The 7,280-nt window shown below is 38.8% G+C and overlaps 1 pseudogene; it reads right to left on the bottom strand.

Annotated features, from left to right (window-relative positions):
- On the bottom strand, positions 1 to 910 carry LOC102184077 (annotated as a pseudogene).

Here is a 7,280-nt window from a genome sequence, read left to right as displayed (position 1 = left end):
TTATCTCACACTCAAAATGTCTTTCTCTCCAAAAAGCAATTTGATCACCCTTTCATGGATCTGCTTGATCTTCACTCCACAGACAATTGGATTCAAGGTGGGAGGCAGCAATAGGTAGAGACTGGCTATTAAAATGTGGACATTGTGAGGTATGTTGCATCCCCCAAAGTGGTGAGTAAAGAAATTGAAGAAGGCTGGGACTTAGGTGATGACAATAGCACATATGTGTGATGTACAGGGACAATCATGGTGTAAAAGAGGGAAACATGGATGATATCAGACCCTTCAATCAATACAGCAGTTATGAGACCATAGATGGCATTAATCTTGATATTGCCACAGGATAATTTGGCCAGAGACATATGGTCACAAAGGTGTGTTGAACAAGGTTTGCTCCTGCAATAGGGAAGATGCTTGATCAGGAAAGTGAATGGTATCACCATCAACACACTTCAAGTCAAGGTGACAAGGCCAGCCTTGATAACTGTGGTGTTGGTGATGATGTAGAATAGCGTAGAGGGTAGCAAATGGCCACATAGTGATCCAGAGTGATAAGCATGAGCACACCAGACTCCATGCCTGTCAGCATGTGGATGAAAAACATCTGCACAAGTCAGGCATTAAAGTCAATCTCTTTGAGGCTGAGCTGAAAGATACACAACATACTGGGAACAAATGAAGTGCACCCACTAATATCTGTAAGGGGCAGTAAGGCTAGGAAGTAGTACATGGGCAGATGTAGGGCTTCCTCACGGCTGATGATGTATATGAGCCCACAGTTCCCCACGACCGCAATGATGTACACGAAGCAGAATGGCAAGGAGATCCAGATGTGTGCAGCTTCCAGCCCAGGAATCCCGTTGAGGATGAAGGATTTAGGTGTCGCGCTGGAGCTGTTGACTCTATGCATGATGGTCAGTGGCAAAGCATGTTACTTTTGGTTCTAATGAATATGTCCTGTACAAGAGACAGTAGTAGGTTGTTTTCAGTCAGAGACAAAAGACAAATGAAAATTTTTCACAACATAAATAATACATTTCGGTGAAAATTTGCTTTTTACACCCAGGCTGTGTTGTTTTATCTTGTCGAGGGGTCTTGAGTCTGTTACTGAATCAAAAGAATGCATAGTGCAAGTATAGCAAAGACCTGGTCTTTCTTATTTTCATACTGTAAGCTCTTTCTGTATGTTCCCAGCCATATTGCCAGACCATTCACTAGTACTTGCTTCTGTCCCATGGATCAGTTTCTGGATAACGGACCCTGTTGTAATAACACCAATTCTATCAACTTCTCATATAATTTCCCTTCTTCCAAAAAGTCCTTCCAGGTATGTCCACTGGATCATAGTCATTTAAATTGTGTGAGACTTTACTTATTATACACACATGTTATGAGGTGAACATAATCTCTCTACAAGTCTGAATATTCCAAGTTAGAATAATCAGGGACAAATATTTGGCAGGCTTAAAATTACATAATAAGTTGCAATGTACAATGCCCAGCCACATGCATTTTCCCTTAAACATCTAATTGTTTTTTATTGATAAACGTGAAAGCTTTTCTTTTGACATTTAATCAGTGACATTTTAAGCTATAATTATTAATAGTTCTTGTGGATTCTTAAATCTCTGAGTAGGTAAAGAAAAAATATATATGTATAAATAATCATACTTAAATTTTTGTATTTATTATTTTCAGCCCTTAATAAATATGAAGAATGATGTTTAATAGGGTAAAATATTTATTAGTCAATTTAGTTAGCTTTCCATCTCTCTCTGTGTTCTGAGACATGGATAGCTTTTGATTAAAATCATAAGACTTCAGGATCTTTTAAAATTTTTTTGCAAAATTTTTTTTGCTCTGTTTTTAAAAGCTCTTGCTTAAGTTTGTATTAGATTATAAAATTGATTCATTCATTAAATCAGATATCTATTGTATGTTTTCTTTCATTAAGGATTGTTATATATATATATATATATGTTCTATTATATTTTAATCTCCCCATATAATAGATGTTAAAAGTTCTAATTTTGATTGCTACCATTCTCTCTTTTTCTCTTTCTGTCTCTTTGAGATTCTGTCTAGGGGTTTCTATGTAAGTATGTGTCTTTTTTAATCTTTATCTTTAATCAGTGGAAAATTTTTAAATAATGTTGGATAAATTATATCAATACATAAAAAAGATAAAAGCAAAGCTTTTCAGAAAATAGGAGCAAGTTAAAACCGAAAACTTTTAAAAGCAATTTTCTCAACTGTAAATTTTTTACTGTTCAGAAGAGTAAAATCATGGAGATTTTTACCACAACCTGGAACGTTATCAGCAAAATATATAGTACCACTACAATTATTATTAGTGTCATTACCATTATTTTGTTTTGTAAAATGCATGTAAGTGAAGTCATCTCTGCTGCTGCTGCTAAGTCACTTCAGTCGTGTCCGACTCTGTGTGACCCCATAGACGGCAACCCACCAGGCTCCCCCATCCCTGGGATTCTCCAGGCAAGAACACTGGAGTGGGTTGCCATTTCCTTCTCCAATGCATGAATGTGAAAAGTGAAACGGAAGTCGCTCAGTCGTGTCCGACTCCCAGTGACCCCATGGACTGCAGCCATCCGGGCTCCTCCATCCATGAGATTTTCCAGGCAAGAGTACTGGAGTGGGGTGCCATTGCCTTCTCCGAAAGTCATCTCTAGTCTTCCCTTAAACCTTCAGTATCTTTACATCTCAGATCAAAAGCCAACATCCTTATTTTATTTACAAAATCCTACACAATTAGGACCTCTTTAAGTCTCTGAATATATCTCTCATTACTCGTATTCCTTCAATCCATCCATACTTACTAGAGGTTTCTCAATTTCAACAAATGTGCACAATCTGGGGCATTTCCAGTTTTCATTTTCATTGTTTGCTAAGTTCTTTCTCAGGCAATATCAGCATATACCCTTCATAATTTCAGATCTTTGGTTACTGTCAATGCAAATCTAAAGCTTTTCCTTACTTCACAGTTTAAAGTTGCAATCCCCAGACCCTTGCTAATAAATGCCTTGTGTATTATACTTACACACCCTAAGGACATACATGGGCTTTCCAGGAAGTGCAGTGGTAAAGAATCTGCCTGCAGGAGATGCTAGAGACCCGGGTTTGATCCCTGGGTTGGCAGATCCTCTGGAGTAGGAAATGGCAATTCACTCCAGTATTCTTGCCTGGAAAATTCCATGGACAGAGGAGCCTGGAGGGCTATAGTCCATGAGATCACAAAGAGTCGGACATAACTGAGCTACTGAGCACACAGCAGAAAGACGTATGTTGAATATGAATATGTTGAATAGGAAAAGGTAAAAGAAAGTAGACTTGAGTTTGATGATATTGGTCATTCATGCTGATATAAATTTTAGTTAGATAACAGGGTAACTGTCATCAGATGTATTCAATCAAAAGGAGAATGAGATGATTCATTAATGTCATTGTCAGGAAGTTGGGATAGATGGTCACTGGAATTCCTTCCAACTCTTGCACTAATTTTTTTGGCAAAGACTTCCCACTTTCTCAGTAACACTCTTACATTTATGGAGAACATTACATTATGGAGAACAGAGGAGTTTTCCTATTATTGTACAGAAATGTACTTACCTGTAATATTATCTCTTTGGTCCTTGTTATATTAGCATCATACAATCTCCTTCCTCCAGTACCTAAATTATTTTTAATTCTCCCCACATTTTGCTTTCTCTTCATGATTATTTGAAAATCCCTTTGGCTTCAAATATAAAGAGATAATTTAGTCTTCCTTATTTGTCTACTCTCTGATTCAAATCCCCCATATTTAGCAATATCTATGCTTCTTATGTATTTTTTCTTGAGTCACCCAATCTCACCCTGAGTTTGGGTGGTTTGCCAGATGTTTCTAAATCTCTATTTAAAAATTGCTCAGTAATATTGTGCTGCATTAGTTTAGAAAGCCTCTCTAAAATACTTCCCTGGGGATTTTCCAAGAAAAAGGTTTGTAGGTTCCCAGAGAAATGTTCCCACAGGTCTCTAATGAGAAAGGAGGTAAATTTAGCTTTGTTGAAACTAGATATACATTTAAAAAATATTTGAGCAGAGAGGAAAATCTCAATAACTGCATTTAAATTTTAACAATTTTTCTCTGGTGGGGCGTATGGACTGTACCTGATATTCATTGAAGTATAAACCTGGATTTATTAATACATCTGACTTCCTAGAGTGATTCAATTCCAGCTTCATAACTTTGGTTATAGCTTTATCTACATGGTACTTATGGGGTTCAAAGCTTTCTAGAAAATATTGAGTGAACAATTTCAGAATTTTATGGGATAAAGACTTGTTAAATAAAGATCTTCATGACCCAGATAATCATGATGATGTGATCACTAATCTAGAGCCAGACATCTTGGAAAGTGAAGTCAAGTGATGCCTTAGAAAGCATCACTACGAACAAAGCTAGTGGAGGTGATGGAATTCCAGTTGAGCTGTTTCAAATCCTGAAAGATGATGCTGTGAAAGTGCTGCACTCAACATGCCAGCAAATTTGGAAAACTCAGCAGTGGCCACAGGACTGGAAAAGGTCAGTTTTCATTCCAATCCCAAAGAAAGGAAATGCAAAAGAATGCTCAAACTACTGCACAATTACACTCATCTCACATGCTAGTAAAGTAATGCTCAAAATTCTCCAAACCAGGCTTCAGCAATATGTGAACTGTGAACTCCTTGCCGTTCAAGCTGGTTTTAGAAAAGGCAGAGGAACCAGAGATCAAATTGTCAACATGCGCTGGATCATGGAAAAAGCAAGAGAGTTCCAGAAAAACATCTATTTCTGCTTTATTGACTATGCCAAAGCCTTTGACTGTGGATCACAATCAACTGTGGAAAATTCTGAAAGAGATGGGAATACCAGACCACCTGACCTGCCTCTTGAGAAATCTGTATGCAGGTCAGAAAGCAACAGTTAGAACTGGACATGGAACAACAGACTGGTTCCAGATAGGAAAAGGACTACGTCAAGGCTGTATATTGTCACCCTGCTTTTTTAACTTATATGCAGAGTACATCATGAGAAACACTGGACTGGAAGAAACACAAGCTGGAATCAAGATTGCCGGGAGAAATATCAAGAACCTCAGATATGCAGATGACACCACCCTTATGGCAGAAAGTGAAGAAGAGCTAAAAAGCCTCTTGATGAAAGTGAAAGAGGAGAGCGAAAAAGTTGGCTTAAAGCTCAACATTCTTTCCCGACTAAGGTCCATCTAGTCAAGGCTATGGTTTTTCCAGTGGTCATGTATGGATGTGAGAGTTGAACTGTGAAGAAAGCTGAGTGCTGAAGAATTGATGCTTTTGAACTGTGGTGTTGGAGAAGACTCTTGAGAGTCCCTTGGACTGCAAGAAGATGCTACCTGTCCATTCTGAAGGAGATCAGCCCTGGGATTTCTTTGGAAGGAATGATGCTAAAGATGAAGCTCCAGTACTTTGGCCACCTCGTGCGAAGAGTTGACTCATTGGAAAAGACTCTGATGCTGGGAGGGATTGGGGTCAGGAGGAGAAGTGGACGACCGAGATGAGATGGCTGGATGGCATCACGGACTCGATGGATGTGAGTCTGAGTGAACTCCGGGAGATGGTGATGAACAGGGAGGCCTGACATGCTGCAATTCATGGGGTCACAATGAGTCGGACACGACTGAGTGACTAAACCTAACTGAACTGAACTGAAAATTTATTTTATGTACTAAGGTTTTATGCTCGTTTGAAACACTACAGTCTTCTTCCGTTGTCAAGTTGTGTCCAACTCTTGGGGACCCGATGGACTGCATGCACCACTCCAGGCTTCTCTGTCCTTCAGCATCTCCTAGAGCTTCCTCAAACTGATGTCCAGTGGGTCAGTCATGCCATTCAACCATCTTATCCTCTATCACCCCCTTCTCCTCCCACCTTCTTTACATGCTTTTTTTCATTCCTGCTCCTCTCTACCTCACTACAACATTCTTTAAAGTTTAAATTTCATTTAGTAGATCTTGATCAAATCTAAGGAATCACAGAAGACTGAAATTCTACCAACAGTGAAGGAATTTCTGGGTACATGTAGCAGAGTATATCATGACCACAATTTAATATCATACCTGGGGTTTGTAGAAATAAGTGCAGGTTAATGGAGAGTGAAAACAGGAAGTAATCTGGCACAACAGTTTACCTTTCTTCTAGAATAGGAAGCGACAAGGGGCAGACACACATAAATTGAGATTTTTGGTTGGCAGTGAAAAAATTCACTTTGTAAAACACGTTAAGAAAAAACAAAACTCTCACCACAGATCTCCTGGCCAGAGTGGAAGTTTTCAGTTATAAGAGATTCGTGAAGCATGGCTTCATTCCAGAACAGATAGCTATGATACATGAAAAGTCTAGAAGCAAACCTTCCTTTGATATATGCTGAGTTACAATATTGATTGCATTAGGTAAAGTAGTATTTAAATAAAATAAATAATAATCTAACAGATGGCACATATACTCCCCAGTTCCTAAGCTCTGCAAAGTAATTCTTCAAGGAACAAATCTTGAATGAAAACATATCTGCTTAAAGTCTGTTTTGCTTTTTCTGGTTAAAACTATATTAAGCATGTCTATGTGCTTATAAATATTATGCATGTATTTTAACATATCATATACTTATGAAATAAATAATACATAGGCATAAAAGTTTAAATGCAGCCTGTTTATCCACATGTGGTTTATAGTTTGTAGAACAGTTGGCAGGGTATGATAGTGTGTGCCAAGATGTCTAGTAAAGATAATTCTTGTATGTTTATGAGTGAATATGGAAGTGAAGAGGGCTTCCCAGGTGTGCTAGTGGTAAAGAACCCACCTGCCAGTGCAGGAGACTTCAGTGATGGAAGTTGATTCCTGGGTTGGGAAGATCCCCTGAGAGAGGGCATGGCAACACACTCCAGTATTCTTGCCTGGAGAGTCCCATGGTCAGAGGAGCCCAGCAGGCTACAGTCTACAATCCACAGGGTTGCACAGAGTTGGACATGACTGAAGCAACATGGTCATTGCACAACGTGGCTCAGCACGTAGAAGTGAAGAAATGGACAAGAGGTCTCATTGATAAGAGGAAATTAGAAAGTTCTTTGGTTTTTCTCATCGTATAACTGAAAATAATATTAGGTCAGTTCAGTTCAGTTCAGTCGCTCAGTCGTGTCTGACTCTTTGTGACCCCATGAATCGCAGTATGCCAGGCCTCTCTGTCCATCACCAACTCCCAGAGT

The sequence above is a fragment of the Capra hircus genome, chromosome 15 (genome assembly GCF_001704415.2).
Source record: "Capra hircus breed San Clemente chromosome 15, ASM170441v1, whole genome shotgun sequence".
NCBI classification, from domain to species: domain Eukaryota; kingdom Metazoa; phylum Chordata; class Mammalia; order Artiodactyla; family Bovidae; genus Capra; species Capra hircus.
The sequence above is the reverse complement of the archived record's forward strand: the minus strand, read 5'-3'. Positions and strand labels throughout refer to the sequence as shown.